The following is a 21,228-nucleotide window of genomic DNA, read 5'->3' as shown; positions in this document are numbered from 1 at the left end:
AACTAGAAACAGCTACCTGTAATGAAATGTCTGTTAAGCAGCTCATTTCCCAAGTTCGCACCATTATAAAATTCCAGATTAGAGCTTCCTGTCTTACAGTACCTTAATTTGTAATCAACAGCTCCTTTTAAGTATCTGAATATTCTCTTAACTGCAACCTAATGTTTAATTCTAGCATCTTTGCAATTGTTGCTCACAGTATTGGCAGCAAAGACAATATCAGTCCAGGAAATACGAGCTATATATAAAAGCCTTCTCAGTGTGTCCAAATAAGGTACTTCCATTTTACACATTGTAACCTTACGCCCCCCCCCCCCCCCAATACATCACGATTAAATTTTTCTTAGTGTCTTCATTAGTTTCAAAAGCTTTTAGAAGTGTAAGGTTTACAAAAGAAAAACTTTGTAAATGAGTCCAGAAATAAACTTTATTATTTCTGGCAAATTGTGCAATTAATTATAGAAATTTTAAGTAAACCAGAAATTTTGCAATTTCTAATAATTTTAAAAGAAGAGTAATTTTAACTGTACTAATTCTTTAAACAGTGAGTTCCATGACTATACAACACGACAGAGTCATGACTTCCACAGAGAACTGCATAAGAAAGCCCAGTACAACAAGAGTTCAATACCACCCGAAAATTCTCTATAGTGCTCTTCCCTTAAAAATTAAAGGGATTCAGAAGCTGAGCAGTTTTAAAAGTGAACTCAAAAGAATGTTAATTAGTAATAGTTTTTACAGTGTTAGTGAACACATGAATTCTTCAGAAAGATAGCGTGCCTTCACCTATCTTATAAATCACTCATATACAAACTTGTGTCGTGGGGTAGACTCTTTTATGTATACACAAAAATTAATTAATTTGTCAATATAGAGTGTTATAATCATTGTTTCTTGTTGCTGTCCATTATACACAGAATACATGTAACTTATTTGTGTCCTATATTGTTACAAATTTATATCATGTAAGCTATAATTGTTTTTGCCTATATATTTAATTCAGATTTGTTCACTGATATTTTTTTTCATAATATGTTGTTATTCATATTTTTTCTGTATGTAACACATGACAAATCCCATATCATTGTACATGATAAAATGGGTGCTCAATAAATCAAAATCTAAATCAAATCAAAAAATTTTAGTTAAGCAGCTCAGATAATGTTCACCTATACAAAAATTGATAGTATAAATGGTATCACTTATTTCTATAAAAAATAGTAATGTTAGAAAAGGGGGTCCCATTACAATATCCCCCTCACAAAATTTGTCTACAGAGTATTTTGTGACAGACTACAAGGTTTGCCAAACGATGTACATAATGATGCCCAGGATAGCAGATAGGTGTATAAAAGTATCTGATACATAACATATTACAGAAAACATAAGAAAAATATCCACTATGCAAATCATTATCTATACATATATCAAGATATAGCATTCAGATTTTCAGAGCTGTGGAACATACTGTCACAAGACAAATAATACAAGGTCAAAACTACAATACTACACCACTAAACTACAGAAATAAATACAAGGAAAATTACCATATTGACTCATGAAAGAACAAAACAATGGTAAAATATTAGCGCCCAAGTTTGCACACACACACACAAACACACACACACACACACACACACACACACACACACACACACACATTCGCAATGACCAGGGGTACCCAACATAAAGTTAAGTGTGAGTCTGTCCGCAACTCAAGCTCCAATCAGATAAAATATTGCAATATTCAGGATAAATTCAGGTAAACAAACTCATAAATTAGCTTTGAATGATGACACAATCCAGTAGCTCAAGGACTAAAATCAGTGCATGAAAGCAGACATGTATGCATCTTATTATATTGTCCACACTAGTAATTGTCTTCCGAACTATTTGCTAACTGTCCATACAAAGTAACCTATGTACAGAAAGACCTAGAACAATTACATACTGATTTAAAGTTACATAGTGTGTTGGAAAGCCAATCCCACTACTCTTAAAAAAAATTTTAAATATGCATTAATGCTGAATAACACTGTCTTTAGCAGCCTTAGTTAACAATTCACAAATATCTATCACAACACAGACCCAGTTCACAGATGCCCAAGTACGTTACCCAATACCCATGATCGTTTGCAAGTTGATTGTTCCAGCAAGGTACAGCCACACAGCAATGTGGGGAGTGGATCTGCCCATATCTTTCAGTTTCCTTCTTAGAGTTCACATCACACACTCCAACAGATAGGTAATTTCCTGTCTAGCAATCACATCAAAGCCTGAAACATTGTTTTATGTACTAATTACACCTTCTTCACTTCACGTAAATATGTTCTGCTTAGTTACTTTTCAAAGTTTATTATATGGGATTTGTGACAGTTGGGATTAAAAAGTGTTCACAAATGAAACATTAATAAACAGAGTTAAATGCAATAAAAATGGACTAATAAGGTAATACACCTACATAGACAAAGTATTCCTAATTTTCGTAGTACAAATTATGAACATTGTTCCATTTCAAAATTGTAAAATGATCTGATTTACCCTCATTGCATATATGTATCAAATTCTAAGGCACAAATCTAATACAGAACATTATTATATATTGTATCATGGATTTTAACTCAGTCTATAGATACGACAGATCTTCAAAAATCACGTAATCTTACATACTAAATTCCAGACAATCAAAACACAATTAAATACTTTTATGAAACTACAAACAGATTTAAACTCAGTCAATGGATAAGACAGAACTTTAGGATCTACATGATCTTACATATTACGTTCATGACAAATAAATAACAGTTACATAGTCTTAAAAATCTACAGACATAGTGAATATTTTCTTCTACACTAGGTATCATTATGCATTCATGTTCATATCTCTTGTCCTCTATACTAAATGTTAACAGTACTTTACATCTTACATACTTGCTTTCCTTATCAGTAGCCCCTCTTATCTTCACATGTGCAATGGACATTTCCATAAAATTCTTACTGTATTTAATCTTGTCTTCAAATTGTTCAGATATACCACAAACTGGGCTACCTGTACCAATCAAATAGTTCCCTTCCCACTGATGAGTCTTAATCTTAATGTAAGGACATCCAAAATCTGAATCATCATCTCTGTTATCAGATGCTTCGTGTAAAAGATTACTTCCAATTTCATCAAATGCTACATCTGCACCATTTTTGCAGAGTTTTATCAACTATACTGGTATCATAGCATTACTTTGGTTACACATGTTGTCAGGTATAGATTGAACGCGCTGAATGGATTCCACAGCATAACTAACCTCACTTATTACAGAAGAAACGCAAAATATGTTACTGTCAAAATTACACTTCCTGCTTAGATATTTTTTCACTTCATTCCACCAATTTGGATACAAATTTTGACTACACAGCTAACTTATTCCAGAATGTCCATTTGTCATCGATCTTGTTCCAAACAAATTTCAAAAAGTTTTCACCTTTATTCTCTAGGCTTACAGATAACTCACCTCTACTGTTTGGATCATTACTCTGCATGACATTAATGAAAAACTGCTTTGACTGGACTGGTATTCCATGACTCTCACTTACATCATCACGTACATCACTCACTTTACCTGTGTTCCAAAATTAACTCTGAAACTTAACTATTCTTAACCTCCACAAATACCTGATACTCATCATCATCATCATCATCATCATCATCATGTTCCCAAATTACTTCATCAATAACATCATTAATAAACCAAGTCTCATCACCATCAAAGGCACATGCCTCACCTACATTCATTTGCAATAAGCTACCAGTCTCAGACATACCTACCTCAGTCATTTCACAGCTCTCATTCACATTTACATCAAAAATAGCACCTAATTCACATCCAATAAAGTCATCACCTGTTTTGCACACATCAGTAACAGTGTTCTCTGACCAAGAGAAGAAGTCATTAGAACAAACTACATCAAAATGCACATTACTCTCACATCCTGGTTTGTGATTAGTATCTACATTACTATAATTAATCATAGTATTCCAAAACTTGTGACCAAAACATAATTGAGAAATCTGATAGTCCTCCTGTCCAACTTCAGATACCTGTGCCACATTATTAATGCTGTGGGGTCCTGTACTTCTTGTGTTTCCTCACCCCAAAACTATGGACCTTCCTTGAGGTGGACTCCCGTTTCCTGAATATATACCTTTATGATTGTTTCTCCTGTTAAATTGCCCATGGTTATCCCCATTGTTCCTATTTTGTTGATGTTCAAAATTTCTGTCTCTGTTACCATTTTGACCCTGATAGAAGTTACCACTATCTCTGTTTCTGTAGCTATTACCATTGTGACCTCTATCATTTCGATTGTTATGGTACATGCTTCTTTCTACTGCCCTATCTAGCCTGTCAACATACTGTAAAAATTGTTCAAGGCAATCGTCAGGTGTGTGTACTAAATTTCACTGCAACCTTTCTGGTAATCTTCTTTTTAGTGTGTCAATCAATGTCATTTTGTCAAATGGTTTATCAAGGTGTGTTCATTTTGTAAGTTGATACTTACATAACTCTTTCAGGGTACCATCCATATTCCTATAATTTGGACCACTCAGATATTCACTTTTAATTCTCCCTTGTTCAGCTTCTGACCAGAATTTGTTTTAAAAAACTTTTTGTTAAACTTTGATATGTAGATTTGTCCATGATACAACTTCACCTTCAAGACATCCTTTAACAAATTTAATCTTTTGGTCGTCACTCATACGCGACCCAAAACTATCTCTACAGTGATGTAGAAAATCCACTGGATGTAAATTGTGTGATGGAAAACTTTTGATTGGCATATTGGACCATGCAATACCATTGTTATTTGGATGCAGATTGTTGTGAATGCAGTTTTCCTGAACTACTGAAATTTTTTGATCTAAAACATTTACATTAGTTAACACATTGTTTCAACATTTAAGATTTGTTGATCTAAAATACTAAAGTTCTGTTCCATTTCCTCCTCTATGGCTTTCTGTTGAACTCTGACACCTTTAACATTCTTCTCATGATTTGCAGATTGTGCGACTAACTCATTTTCCAAAACATTAAATTAATTTTCTAATACACTGACTTTTTCATTCCACTTTTGATTGTGTAAATCATGAAATTCTGCTAGATAAGCTCAAATATTGTGGCATGAGTGGGACAGTGCACAAATGATTCAATTCGTACCTAACTGGACGAGTGCAGAAAGTTGAAATAAGCAGTTCCCATAATATGCAAAGATCAGCACATTCCTCAAACTGGGGAACTATCAAGAATAGTGTAAATTCGTGTAGTCGTCTGTATTCTGCTTTTGTTTTGAACAGCCAGTGTCCGTTGGTCACAGCCAGTGTGCTCCCTGCCGCCGTTGGATAAGCAGCTGCAGCAGCAAGTCCTATACCCCTAGCCTACTTATTTGTTACATAGTTTAATTCTTAATTTCTTTGCGATTTTTTGGGTACTTGCATTGTTTAATTCACAAATTTCGTGCGTATTATAGTATTTGAGAGTTGTTGCATCGCGCTTTAGTACCTGAATAGTGTAAATTCGCGTAGTCGTCTGCCTTTTGTTTTTGTTTTGAACGGCCAGTGTCGATTGGTCACAGCCAGTGTGCCCCCCCCGCTGTCGTTGGATAAGCAGCTGCAGCAGCAAGTCGTATACCCCTCGCTTACTTATTTGTTACACAGTTTAATTCTTAATTTCTTTGCGTGTTTTTGGGTACTTGCATTGTTTAATTCATAAATTTCGTGCGTATTATAGTATTTGGGAGTTGTAGCATCGCGCTTTAGTGTTTACTTAGTAGATTCTTACTTAAATTGCGTGCGAGTTTCGAATAGGAGGTGTAATTTCGAGTTTTAGTTACTGTAATCGTAAATTCAGGCAGATTGTAGCGCAGTCGTTAGGTATTTGTACAGGTTAGTTAATACATTCTTTGCGTGTTTCGCTTGCGTTATCTAGGCACGGACTCGTGTTTCAGTAACTGTTGTTCAACATTTGTCAAAAGATGTTGGCTCTCTATTGTCACTCTATAGTTCTCAAAATTATAAATACTTGGTGCTTGAAACTGCAATGAAGATATTTAAACTTCAAAGGCTTTGGCGTGTTAAGAAGTAGTCGGGGAATACAGGAAATGCCCTTCAATTACAGCTGGTCAAGATTCTTTAATAGTGTTAAAATTCCCTCTGCTCCCTGCCGCCGTTGGATAAGCAGCTGCAGCAGCAAGTCGTATAACCCTAGCTTACTTATTTGTTAGATAGTTTAATTAATTTCTTTGCGTGTTTTTGGGTACTTGCATTGCTTAATTCATATAATTCGGGCGTATTATAGTATTTGACAGTTGTAGCATCGCACTTTAGTGTTTACTTCATAGATTCTTATTTAAATTGCGTGTGAGTTTCGTATAGGAGGTGCAATTTCGAGTTTTAGTTACTGTAATCGTAAATTCAGCAGATTGTAGCGCAGTCGTTAGGCATTTGTACAGGTTAGTTGATACATTCTTTGCGTGTTTCGCTTGCGTTATCTAGGCACGGACTCGTGTTTCAGTAACTGTTGTTCAACATCGATTAGAATAGACAGGGACTGCGATTGCTGTGTTCGGATGAGGGCTGACTTGGCATCCCTTCGCTCACAGCTGCAATCGGCGCTGACTTCGGTCGCGCAGCTTGAGGCTGTTGCCAATGGGCACCACTGTGGGGAGCGGGACTTGGGTATCACGGGGATGTCAACCTCGTCCCATCTGTCCCCAGATCGGTCTGCCACTGTGGTTGCCCCGGTTGCTGCCCGCAGTGGGGCTGAGGCCTTGCCTGTGGTTGATTGGGAGATCATTCCAAGGCGTGGTAGGCAGCGAAAGATGCCCCCGAATGTTGATCAGAAAGCCTCCCCGGTGCATCTGACAAGCAGGTTTCAGGCACTGTCTCTGGCTGAGCCAGATGCAGCTGCCTGCCCTGTTTCAGAGGATGATTCTCAGCCTTCAAGGTCCGGGCAATCACAGAGGGTGGGCTTATCGGTAGTTGGGAGCTCCAATGTTAGGCACGTAATGGGGCCCCTTAGGGATATGGCGGCTAAGGAGGGGAAGAAATCCAGTGTGCACTCCATGTGCATTCCGGGTGGAGTCATTCCTGATGTGGAAAGGGTCGTTCCGGATGTCATGAAGAGCACAGGGTGCAGCCAACTGCAGGTGGTGGTACAAGTCGGCACTAATGTCGTGTGTCGCTTTGGATCTGAGGAAATTCTCTCTTGATTCCAGCGGCTATCTGATTTGGTGAAGGCCCACGGTCTTGCTTATGAGATGAAGGCAGAGCTCACCATATGCAGCATCGTTGACAGAACCGACTGTGGACCTTTGGTGCAGAGCTGGGTGGAGGGCCTCAATCAGAGGCTCAGACGGTTTTGCGACCATATTGGCTGCGGATTCCTTGACTTGCGCCATAGGGTGGTGGGATTTCGGGTTCCGATGAATAGGTCTGGAGTACACCACACTCAGCTGGCGGCTACATTGGTAGTGGAGGCTGTATGGCGTGGACTGGGTGGTTTTTTTTAGGTTAGAAGGCCTCGGGAAAGTACTGGGTGGGCTGCAATCTCAAAGAGTGCATGGCAAATACAGGATGTGCTTGGATCAAGGAACAGTCGGAATTATAGTTGTCAATTGTTGTATTTGTGCTGGGAAAGTCCCTGAGCTTCAAGCGCTAATAGAAAGCACAGAAGGTGAAATCGTGTCAGGTACAGAAAGCTGGCTAAAGCCTGAAATAAATTCTGCAGAAATTTTTACAAAGTCTCAGACGGTGTTCAGGAAAGATAGATTAGGCAGAATTGGTGATGGAGTGTTTGTGTCTGTCAGTAGTGGTTTATCTTGTAGTGAAGTCGAACTAGATACTCCACGCGAATTGGTATGGGTGGAGGTTATACTTAACAGCCGAACTAAGTTAATAATTGGCTCCTTCTACCGACCCCCAGACTCCGGTGATATAGTTGCTGAACAGTTCAGAGAAAATTTGAGTCTCGTAACAAATAAATACCCCACTCATACGGTTATAGTTGGTGGGGACTTCAATCTTCCCTCGATATGTTGGCAAAAATACTTGTTCAAAACCGGTGGTAGGCAGAAAACATCTTCCGAGATTGTCCTAAATGCTTTCTCCGAAAATTATTTCGAGCAGTTAGTCTACGAACCCACGCGAATTGTAAATGGTTGCAAAAACACACTTGATCTCTTAGCCACAAACAATCCAGAGCTGATAGAGAGCATCATGACTGATACAGGGATAAGTGAACACAAGGTCGTTGTAGCTAGGCTCAATACCGTTTCTTCCAAATCCACCAGAAACAAACGCAAAATCATTTTATTTAAAAAAGCGGATAAAGCGTCACTAGGAGCCTTCCTAAGAGACAATCTCCATTCCTTCCGAACTGACTATGCAAATGTAGACGAGATGTGGCTCAAATTCAAAGATATAGTAGCAACAGCAACTGAAAGATTCATACCTCATAAATTGGTGAGAGAAGGAACTGATCCCCCATGGTACACAAAACAGGTCCGAACGCTGTTGCAGAGGCAACGGAAAAAGCATGCGAAGTTCAGAAGAACGCGAAATCCCGAAGATTGGCTAAAATTTACAGACGCGCGAAATTTGGCACGGACCTCAATGCGAGATGCCTTTAATAGGTTCCACAACGAAACATTGTCTCGAAGTTTGGTAGAAAATCCGAAGAAATTCTGGTCGTATGTAAAGTACACAAGCGGCAAGACGCAGTCAATACCTCACTGCGCAATGCCGATGGTACTGTTACCGACGACTGTGCCGCTAAAGCGGAGTTATTGAACGCAGTTTTCCGAAATTCCTTCACCAGGGAAGTCGAATGGAATATTCCAGAATTTGAAACAAAAACAACTGCTAGCATAAGTTTCTTAGAAGTAGATACCTTAGGGGTTGCGAAACAACTCAAATCGCTTGATACGGGCAAGTCTTCAGGTCCAGATTGTATACCGATTAGGTTCCTTTCAGATTACGCTGATACAATAGCTCCCTACTTAGCAATCATATACAACCGCTCGCTCACCGATAGATCTGTACCTACAGATTGGAAAATTGCGCAGGTCGCACCAGTGTTTAAGAAGGGTAGTAGGAGTAATCCATCAAACTACAGACCTATATCATTGATGTCGGTTTGGAGCATATACTGTATTCAAACATTATGAATCACCTCGAAGGGAACGATCTATTGATACGTAATCAGCATGGTTCCAGAAAACATCGTTCTTGTGCAATGCAGCTAGCTCTTTATTCGCATGAAGTAATGGCCGCTATCGACAGGGGATCTCAAGTTGATTCTGTATTTCTAGATTTCTGGAAAGCTTTTGACACCGTTCCTCACAAGCGACTTGTAATCAAGCTGCGGGGATATGGGGTATTGTCTCAGTTGTGCGATTGGATTCGCGATTTCCTGTCAGGAAGGTCACAGTTCGTAGTAATAGACGGCAAAACATCGAGTAAAACTGAAGTGATATCTGGTGTTCCCCAGGGAAGCGTCCTGGGACCTCTACTGTTCCTGATCTATATAAATGACCTGGGTGACAATCTGAGCAGTTCTCTTAGACTGTTCGCAGATGATGCTGCAATTTACCGTCTAGTAATGTTATCTGAAGACCAGTATCAGTTGCAAAGTGATTTAGAAAAGATTGCTGTATGGTGTGGCAGGTGCCAGTTGACGCTAAATAACGAAAAGTGTGAGGTGACCCACATGAGTTCCAAAAGAAATCCGTTGGCGTTCGATTACTTGATAAATAGTAAAATTCTCAAGGCTGTCAATTCAACTAAGTACCTGGGTGTTGAAATTACGAACAACTTCAGTTGGAAAGACCACATAGATAATATTGTGGGGAATGCGAGCCAAAGGTTGCGTTTCATTGGCTGGACACTTAGAAGATGCAACAAGTCCACTAAAGAGACAGCTTACACTACACTCGTTCGTCCTCTGTTAGAAAATTGCTGCGTGGTGTGGGATCATTACCAGGTGGGACTGACGGAGGACATCGAAAGGGTGCAAAAAAGGGCAGCTCATTTTGTATTAACACGTAATAGGGGAGAGAGTGAGTCAGAGATGATACGCAAGTTGGGATGGGAGTCATTAAAGCAAAGACGTTTTTCGTCGCGGCGAGATCTATTTACGAAAATTTCAGTCACCAGCTTTCTCTTCTGAATGAGAAAATATTTTGTTGAGACCAACCTACATGATCATCAACATTAAATAAAGGAAATCAGAGCTCGAACAGAAAGTTTTAGGTGTTCGTTTTTCCTGTGCGCTGTTCGGGAGTGGAATGGTAGAGAGATAGTATGATTGTGGTTCGATGAACCCTCTGACAAGCACTTAAATGTGAATTGCAGAGTAGTCATGTAGATGTAGATGTAGAATGGGGTTCCACAAGGGTCAGTCTTGGGTCCTTTGTTGTTCTTAATATATATTAATGACTTGCATTCTGTATTCATGAAGAGACAAAGTTAGTTCTCTTTGCTGATGATACAGGTATAGTAATCACACCTGACGAACAAGAGTTAACTGATGAAATTGTCAATACTGTCTTTCAGAAAATTACTAAGTGGTTCCTTGTAAAAGGACTTTCACTGAATTTTGATAAGACACAGTACATACAGTTCCGTACAGCGAATGGTATGACGCCATGAATAAATATAGACATTAATCAGAATCAGATAGCTAAGGTAGAATATTCAAAATTTTTAGGTGTGTCCATTGATGAGAGATTAAATTGGAAGAAACACACTGATGATATGCTCAAACGTTTCAGATACTTATGCAATAAGGGGCATTGCAAATTTTGTTGATAAACATCTTAGTAAATTTGCTTACTACGCCTATTTTCACACATTGCTATCATATGGAATCATATTTTGGGGTAATTCATCACTGAGGAATAAAGTATTTATTGCACAAAAACGTGTAATCAGAATAATAGCTAGAGTCCACCCAAGATCATCCTGCAGACATTTATTTAAAGATCTAGGGATATTCACAGTAGCTTCTCAGTATATATACTCTCTTATGAAATTTGTTATTAACAACAAAACCCAATTCAAAAGTAATAGCAGTGTGCATAGCTACAATACTAAGAGAAAGGATGATCTTCACTATTCAAGATTAAATCTAACTTTGCCACAGATAGGAGTGAATTATACTGCCACTAAAGTCTTTGGTCACTTACCAAATAGTATCAAAAGTCTGGCAGATAACCAACAAAAATTTCTAAATGACAACTCCTTCTACTCCATAGAGGAATTTTTAGATATAAATTGTTATATTAATTTAAGTATGTTGTTAAATTAACTTAATTATGTCATGTATTGGAAAATTTGACTCGTTCCACATCATTACAAAATATCTTATTCATGATCCATGGAACTAGTATTAATCTAATCTAAACCATCTGACAACCCATTTTTTAGCTCTGAAACATGATTACTAAGTTGGTCTATTTGGTATTGTACCCTGTCCATTTTATCTATGTTTTCAGTTCGGATTTCCGTTAGCTAATCAGTAACTGCACTCAATTTTGCCCAAATCAACTGCATAACATCAGTTTTAACTGTTTCTTTACTTCGTTCAAACCTGTCAACACTACGTCCTACAGCATTCACTTCATCACCACTACCCTCATCTCTATTCATTTTTCTAGCAATCACATAAGTCTACCAAAACTATTAATTTCACAAAAGTCTGCAATTATCTTTTTCCTTACAATGTCCCTCTTTGTAGCTGTAAAGTCCTCTTTCAATTCATGTGGTCCAACATTGTCGATATTATCTCGTCACTGTTTATACGAGTTTGTAGGGCAGCCACTGGGTCTTCTTTCATCAAGTAATTGGGACTTCATTAATATATAAAAACTTCAAATATAGAAATAATTGTCCTTACTTCTTCTGCAATAGACAAAACTTCATTATCAGTCAACAGATCACGGCTGATGCCCACGCTTGTAATCTTACCCTCCAAAACATCACCATTAAATTTTTCTTAGTGTCTTCATTACTTTCAAAAGCTTTAAGAGGTGTAAGGTTTACTAAAGAAAAACTTATCTTCATTTTCTCTTTTTGTTGTTGGCTCCAAGTCTTATGTAAGGGGTACATTCTTGTGGCTGAAATTTGGATTTAAAGGTGTGGGCTCCTGATTACTAAATAACTGATAAAGATCCACCTCAATATTTATTGAGTTTTATTCCTTGTCACATTATTAAATATCACATCGTCTTTACAATTTCCACTTCTATCACACTACAAATATTATTATTAGTAACACAATCAAAAACACGTCAGATCCCATCCGAGGCATGCCCACTACTACTAACATTCTGTGATACTCATAATATTCCAAAGAGTTTACAAAGCAAAAGAGTTTACACACTTTTTTGACAAAAGACTAAAACATAAAATCATTTTGTAAATGAGTCCAGAAATAAACTTTATAATTACTGACAGATTGTGCAATTAATAATAGGAATTTTATGTAAAACAGAAATTTTGTACTATCAAATATTTTTTAAAGAATAGTAATTTTAGCTGTACATACATAGTACTACCGAATTAATTTTTTTATACATTTTAGCCTCAAATATAATACATTGTATACAAAATCATATCAAATTCTTTTAGTTATATGGCTGAGATAATGTTCACATATACAAGAATTGATAGTATAAATGATATTGCTTATTTCTACAAAAAATCTTAATGTTAGAAAAGAGTGTCCAATTACAACATTTCATCATATTCTGTTACTAACAGCTTCTCACTCTGTTCCATAGTTGTGGAACCTGGCTTACAGTTATTCATGCCAAATGTTTCTAGTGTCCTCTTTGTGTAGACTAATTGGCCAATTGACTATTCTTCTCCGTTGTCAGTTCTTATGATCTTCATGCCAAACCATTCTTACACATCAAGTATAGGCCTATCAAATTCAGTCAGAAGATCTTTCTTGAAGCTACTCACTTAACTTTCACTTTTCATCAAAATAAAGATACATTGTTCGATAGAATTAGGGAAACATGTTTCAGTGTCCAGTATGTTAAGTCTATTTTGATAAAGACAGTACCTGAGGGAAACATGTTTCAGTGTCCAGTATGTTAAGTCTATTTTGATAAAGACAGTACCTGTAGTCTTATTGAATGGCTTGAGACCTTTGCTTTGAATGTAGGTTACAATTACAATCATTCACTGTCTATTGGCTATGCTGTGCATTAAATTGTCAGATGAGCCATCACAAGGAAGCACCAATGTCCCAGTGTTTTCTACTGTGGTACACAGATGGTAGCTGTCATTTGTGGATGTTGTTTACAACCAAGCACTTGGAATGCACCATCTTAATGCAGTGCAAGTTCAAAGGGCAGTCTGTTTGATCCATTAAGCAATCTCTTCTATCCCATATATATTCAAAAAATAAAAATACTGTAGTCTTAGGAGACTTTAACATTAACTTTCTAGATTATGATAGCAGCAGAACTGACCTGCTACATATAATGAACACATACAACCTCACACCCATGGTAGACTTCCCCACAAGGGTTATGAACTGCTGTTCAAGTGTTATAGATAATGTTTTCATTGATGATAATAGAAACACCAATGCAAGAGTAAAACAAGTCCTCATGGGTCTTTCAGGCCATGATGGCCAATTGCTACCTACCAATGATATATGCCCATACAATAACGACAAAGTCTGTAAAAGGTCATGTAGGGTAATTAATAATGAAAATCTCATGATGTTCAACAGTTATCTTCAACTAATTGACTGGAGCCCAATTTATAGAGCACTGAAAGTCAATGGCAAATTTAACCTATTTATAAATGTATTTATGTGCCACTTTGAAGCTGTCTCTAAGAACTGCAAAGTACAAGTAACAGAGCCAACCAGCAAACAATGGCACACAAAAGGATTAAAAACATCATGTAGGACTAAAAGACTGCCTTATGTTTCTCTCAGAAATGCTAATGATCCTGAAAGAAGAGCTCATTATAAAAGGTACTGTAAGATCTTAAATGAAGTTCTGATAAAGACAAAAAGTATGTTCATCAAATCAGAAATAGATAATTCTGGCAACAAAATAAAAACCATCTGCAGTATTATTAAAAGAGAAACTGGTAGTTACTCAAACGATGCAGAAAATATTGAAGTTAGACATAATGGGAATATCATTGATAAAGGTGAAAATGTTGCAAAAGTTTTCAACAAGCATTTTTTGACTGCAGCGAATAAAATAGGGTGTAATGGTACTATAAATGAGGCTCTGAATCTTTTACAAAGAAGTGGACTTAGTGCAACACCCCAGATTAGCATGCCTCCTGTTGAGAAAATTAAGAAGATAATAAGAACCATGAAGAACAAAAACTCAACTGGCATTGATGGTATTTCCATTAAAGTGTTGAAAAACACACGCATTTTCATTTGTAAAGTCCTGTACCACATCTTTAATGAATCACTGAAACTAGGAATTATCGCTGATAGACTTAAATATGCAGTGGTGAAACCATTGTACAAGAAGGGTGACAGAAACGAAGTAACCGATTATCGTCCTATTTCACTCTTAACTTGTTTCTCCAAGATTCTCGAGAAACTAGTACACAGAAGGATTCTTGAACATTTTAGTAAATACAATATTCTCAATAAAAGTCAATTCGGTTTCCAGAAAAACATTTCAACAGAAGATGCAATATATTCTTTCACCAGTGCAATTCTTGAATCAATCAATAATAAAACGTCTCCAACTGGAATTTTTGGTGAGCTTTCTAATGTATTCGATTGCGTGAACCATGAGATTTTTCTGAGAAAGGCAGAATTTTATGGGTTAACTGGAGAAGCAGGTATGTGCTTGCCTCCTATTTAAAGGTTCAGAAACAGAAAGTCATGGTAAATGACACTAATGGGAAACCAGTGTCCTCTTCTTGGGACACAATAAACTATTGAGTCCCATAGGGCTTTATTCTGGGTCCTCTACTTTTCCTTATTTTCATAAATGACTTTCCAATGTGTAAAAGAGCTAAGATAGAATTAACTTGTTTGCCGATGACATGACGATTCTGGTAGACAATTCAACAAATACTAATCTTGAAATCACTCTAAATGAAATTTTTCAGGAGACCTTCAACTAGTTTACCTCTAATGAACCATCACTAAATTTTGAAAAACTCAATTGATTCAATTCTATACAAGCCAAAATATCGAAGGGGAGATTAATGTTAAATACAATGATGGGAATTTAGCAAGAGTGGAGTCATCAAAGTTCCTGGGTCTACTTGTTAATAGCAATCTAAACTGATCCTTACACATTCCTCACCTATACAAAAAACTAAGCTCAGCAATTTACGCTATTCATGCGATTGCTTCCATCAGTGACATAAATACTTTGAAAGCTGCCTATTATGGTTATTTTCACGCCCCGATGGCCTATGGAATTATATTCTGGGGAAATCACCCAAAGGCAAACAAAATCCTCGTAGCCCAGAAAAGAGTCATTAGGACTCTGTGTGGTGTCAATTACAGACATTCCTGGAGGAAACTCTTCCAAGAATTGAGAATACTCACAACAGTATCTCAGTACATTTTCTCTCTCATGTGTTTCTTGTATACAAACCATTCCCTTTTTGAAACGAACAGCATGTATCATAACTATGACACTAGGGTAAAAATGATCTACATCTTGAGCAAAAGAATCTAAGTATGGTGCAAAAAGGAGTACGCCACTCTTGCATAAAATTATTTAATGCTCTCCCTCAGACAATAAAAATGTCAGTTACTGACCCAACTACTTTTAAAGATCAACTTAAACAGTATCTTCTAAATAAGACCATTTACTCACTGGACGAATTTGTGTATGAGAATAAGTGAATTGATTTTGATCTATTGTAAGTCTGTTCAATGTAATTTGTCTCTTTTTACAAAAATCAATTATTGTAAACATTTTTCTATGTAATATATTATTGTACAACCTTTTATTATAAACAGATGCCTTAAATCTATGTAAATGACACTTCTAGACCCAAGCGATTTATCGCTAATGGGTCTACAGAACACGAATGAAATAAATAAATACTTTTGGTTGTGTTGCTGCAGATGCTGATGCCTCTCCATCTGTCATCCACAGGTTAAGGCCACACTACAGGGAGAGAGGTCAGTACATAAGGCGGGCTGGACAAGGTCACTGACACATTACAACCCCATTTAAAGATCAATATCTGGCAATCTATGCGTTACGGTGCCATACAAATATTGCTAGAATACTGCAGGATGATCTCAGAACAGCCACTGGAGTCACTATGTCCAATTAGACTGTAACGCACAGGTTATGAGAAAGGATCTTCTGACCCAGACGTCTTGTTCACGTTGGCTGCACTGCTGTTTGCATGTGAACTGACAACTTAGTTACTGGTAAAATGTGTTATTCACAGACAAGTCCACATACTCTCTGATGCAGTTTGATAGCTGTGCTCATGTGCGGAGATATGTGATGAGTGGTACGCACCAAATGGTGCCTAGAAAACTGTTAGATTTGAAATGTTCTCTGCTGCTGTGTGGAGGCTTCAGCGTTTATAGGCATATGGATCTTGTTGTCCATGGTCAGGTTAGGGCCAGGCAGTACATATAACAGAACCTGTTGGTCGATAAGGTGGCTAGTGCATATGGTGTTGGCCCTGAATTCCTTCTAATGCCAGGGTACATGTGGCAGCATTCATCAGGGATGTCTTGCACAGGCTGGATAATGAAGTAAGTCCCAATCTAAACCCCATAAAGCAAATGCAGGACATGGCTGACAAATGTGTTCGTGTTCGTGGCCATCACATAATATGGTATGCGGCGGAGGACTCCGGGGACTCCGGTGGTTGGACGCTTGTCTTGTCACGGATATCCTCTTCCTGTAATTTTCCTCTTCACTTACTTCAATAAATAACATGCTTGATACGGTTCTTTAACATTATATTATTCACTCACACATATAATAGATCGAGATCGCAATACTTCATATCTAAAATCGCCCATCCTCATCGTCCTTCTACCTACGAGTGTGTTAGCCTGTGTGTGTAAAACAAAAAACTGTACAAAAAATTGAATGAGAAAATGTTTTTGTACATCTGCGCCTTACCACGCATTCATAATTAACATCTTTGCCAACCCTCTGGTTACTCGGTGTTTCAATTTATTGTTTTTTAAATAAATCTTAATTTTACAGCATCCTGGATGCTTTTCATCATGTACTTTGACAATTGCCCCAGCACTGCATGTTGACATGTTGTGGGGACGTACAGTGTTTTTTTTTACTTAAATTTGCCTATGGAGTTCGATGTCTTTTATCATCGTCTTCTTTTTTATTTAATGGAATTCAAATGTCAGCTTTTCCTATGTATATTAAACTTCTACAAGAAATTAAAATATTATATGCATAATATGTGAGTCCAGTACATATTTAAATTTAGCGCACTAAGAATAATGTCCAGTTTGCTCCATTCTTGCTGCCGTGTTTCATACTGGCTCACTGGCTGATTTGGTGGCAATAACTAGTTGCCAACGGTCAACATGCCATATGCTACCGTTGCACGTGCGTGCACTCGTTTCCTTGGTGTTAATGCCCCATGAGTGTCGCACTTTCACCTGAGTGTCAAGTAGGTATCGAAGTACCCGCTCGAAAAACATTGTATGAATTGCATCTATTTGAAGTTCATTTCTTCATATAGAGTTTAGTTTCCAATGATGATTCATACAAATATTGAGTAACAACAATATATATAACATGATAGCTTATACCTATGACAGACATTCCAACCAGTGGTTTATATTATGAACATAAATTTCTTAAGTTTTAAAAGTCATAAAAATTTTCATGAACTGGGTTCTGTTACTACAGTTTGTTTGTTAGTTTCAACATACCTTCGTTCACATCACATACACAAATTAATTACGTATCACATTTTTATGACACAAAATAAGCATATGACACATTTTTGTTCATTTTATAGATAGTTCTTTATCACTTATGGGAGCTTATTTCTTTCTTAGATAGAGGAGGGTGAAAACCGTTGGAAATAGGACTAAAACACTGAGCATTGCAGGCCTAACTATGCCTGGTGCCGCCCCCTTTGTTTGGATGGGTAGGAAGGTAATACTCATCTACCGGTTCGTGGATTTATGAGAAAATGTTACTCGTACAATCATGGACTAGTTGCCAAGAAACTTCTGCTTCATTGAAATAATGTGTACCGACTAATCAGTGACGAAGTGTCAGGTTGTTTCTTCATGTACTTGTGTTGTTTACTTCAATTCACAGATAGCTTAGTGTGAAATCTGATGTTTTAGTCATCGTATACTTATCTTTCTCAAATACCTAGAAATGTCATTATTCAAGCTTTCATGTGTGAAGATAAAAAATGAATTGGTTTTTGTAGAATCTCATACATGTTTATATGTACTCTGCAGCGATTAGGTAGTGATAATTGTCACTGAGACACACTGCGACGATGCATATTTCATTTTTCATTTGCTTTATGACCTTTATTGTAAATATCCTCATAACTAAATTGTTTACTCGAGGTGAGGCCGGTTTCTTCATTTGGTACCCTACTCTCGGCGTAATTCTCTTCTTCTGTGCCGTTACGATGTATAGGTCGCTGGAAAAAAAAAGACAAAAACTTAAAAGTAATTGCATTGCGTAAGCCCGCAGATATTTCCATATATTGCTTAAATTCACAGACATTTTTTTTATTCTATTACCCTTTAGGATCATTTTCCCTGCAAAGAAAATTATGTGACATTTATTACGGTATTTTGTCGTTCGCCCTTAGCTTACACGTCTCGTACAGTTTTTCATAATGCTTCCATTTGGTTGTAAATATGTTGTATAGAACTCAGTATTTAACGAAATGTCTGTGTACGTATATCAATAGGTTCCTTAGATCTTAGACGGTAGATGTATTTACATAGTATTTCCGTTTACTTTGTATTTAAGTTAGGTGACGTATTGCATTCCTACTTTGGATGCGCCATCAGCCAGTCTGTCACGTACGCGCACAGGTCAATGTCTCCTCTACTGCTGACGTCAGCGCGTATTGTTGAGCGCGAGACAGCTGAGCCATAAGCTAATTTCGTTTATACTTTCGCTTTCAAGGAAGCGGTGTGTTACTTCTTATTATTAATAATTGTTATGCTTATGTGTACAAATCAAAAGAATCACTTATGTCTAAACACATTACTTTATCTTAACATACACTCTAGAAGAAACTTACACTTAGAATTATGTACACTATGTACAATTATCTTGTGAACAACATGTTACCACGCTTCATCATTCTACAAAGACTTTTATATCTTTGTGAGGGTAGAGACCCTTGTCTCTTCCTGTTTTCTCATAGTCTAATCTGCACGTCCCAGGATATGGTATTTTGGAAATTACATATGGTCCTGAGTAGAGCAATTGCCACTTCTTATTCAATTTGCCAATTTTGTTGATGTAGGGTGAGTACGTAAGAGGACACGTTTCCCTTCAAACAACTGTGTAACCACGTTTCAGTTTCTTGTTATAAATTTTCCTTTTATACTCGGCCCTTTTTCCTAATGTAAGCAGCTTGTTTGATTTTATCTTGTAGTGTCATTTCAGTAGTGGGTACCTTTGGTATGGGCGACTCCCACTCATTCATCTGCTTTGTCCGGAACATCAATTCATTAGGTGTGAAACCTGCTGAAGGATGTGGAAGGTTATTAACAATTTGCAAGAAAGAAGTTACGTGTTCTCCCCATTGGGTATGTTTGTGATGGGTGTATGTCCCATAAACCAGTTAAATTCTTTAAAGACTTGTTCAACTGCGCATGCACCTGGGTGAAAAAAGCTTGCTAATATGTGCTTTATGCCTGTGAGGTCATAAATAGTTTCCACTTCCACCCAACGAAATATGAAGCATTATAAGTTAGTAATATCTTTGGTTTACCTACCCTTCTCAAATGGTCTCCTCCAGTTCTTTTTCTGATATTTTTGGCTGTTGCATTTTTAATGGCATACATTTTCATATGTTTCGAGAAAATATCGTATAGTGCTACTATGTATCTTACTCTTCCTTTACTTCTTGGATATGGACCAGCTATGTCCAGGGATACAATACCAAGAGGTTTTTTGTGAGTATAGGGTGTAGCTCAGTATATTTTGACACTTTGGACTGTTTTTATGTGTTACATATTGCACACTTTCTTAGTACCTGTAGGATTCGCCTTCTCAAATTTGGAAAATAACAAAGTGTTGCAATTTTTGCAGTACATTTGCTCATTCCATAATATTCCCATACTTCATGTGTGTGTCTTATAAATTCGTCGATATAATCTTCCGGAACACACACACACACACACACACACACACACACACACACACACACACACACACACACACACACACACACACACACACACACACACACACCATCGATCAGATTTTTCATGATTCCTATGAAATCAAACGCCCTTGTACCCGTGACACCATTTACTTACCTTTCCACCTTCATCTTGCTTAAGGTTTTGCATGACTTTACTCCATCTGTGATCTTGCTGTTGTAAAATTTTCATCTGCTTACAAAACTTATGATAATCGGACTGTTGTGTTGTACCTTGCATTAATGACGTTTTGATTTCTGCATCGTGCTATGTTAATTCACTAAATTCCTCTAAACCTAGTGGTAGCCTAGACAAGGCGTCTGCAATGATGTTCTGACTTCCTTTAATATAAATGACCTCAAAATTGAATTCTTGTGAATATAGACACCACCTATCTAATCTACAGTACAATAGTTTACATGTTAAAAGAAATGACAGTGACTGGTGGCCACAGTAAACTTTGGTATTCTTGCCCCCGCAAAAAAATATTCAAATCTTTTAAATCCCCATACTACCGCTAAACTTTCCAATTCTGACACGGAGTAAGACCTTTCTACTTCTTATTATGTGCGAATAGTAAAACTGGTGACCTTAGGTACTTCCTTACCGCCTTCATCTCGCATCTGGAACAATAATGCTCCCAGCCCTTGAGATGAGGCATCTGTGCATAGACAAAAATCCTTGGACATGTCAGGGTGGCTAAGATGTTTGCATTTACCAATGCCTGCTTAATGTTATTAAGGTCCTCTTGGCACTTCTCATCCCATAACCAAAGCCTATTTTTTCGTAATAAGCTGAGCAA

The sequence above is a fragment of the Schistocerca gregaria genome, chromosome 3 (genome assembly GCF_023897955.1).
Source record: "Schistocerca gregaria isolate iqSchGreg1 chromosome 3, iqSchGreg1.2, whole genome shotgun sequence".
Lineage (NCBI taxonomy): Eukaryota > Metazoa > Arthropoda > Insecta > Orthoptera > Acrididae > Schistocerca > Schistocerca gregaria.
This window is presented reverse-complemented; position numbering follows the sequence as displayed.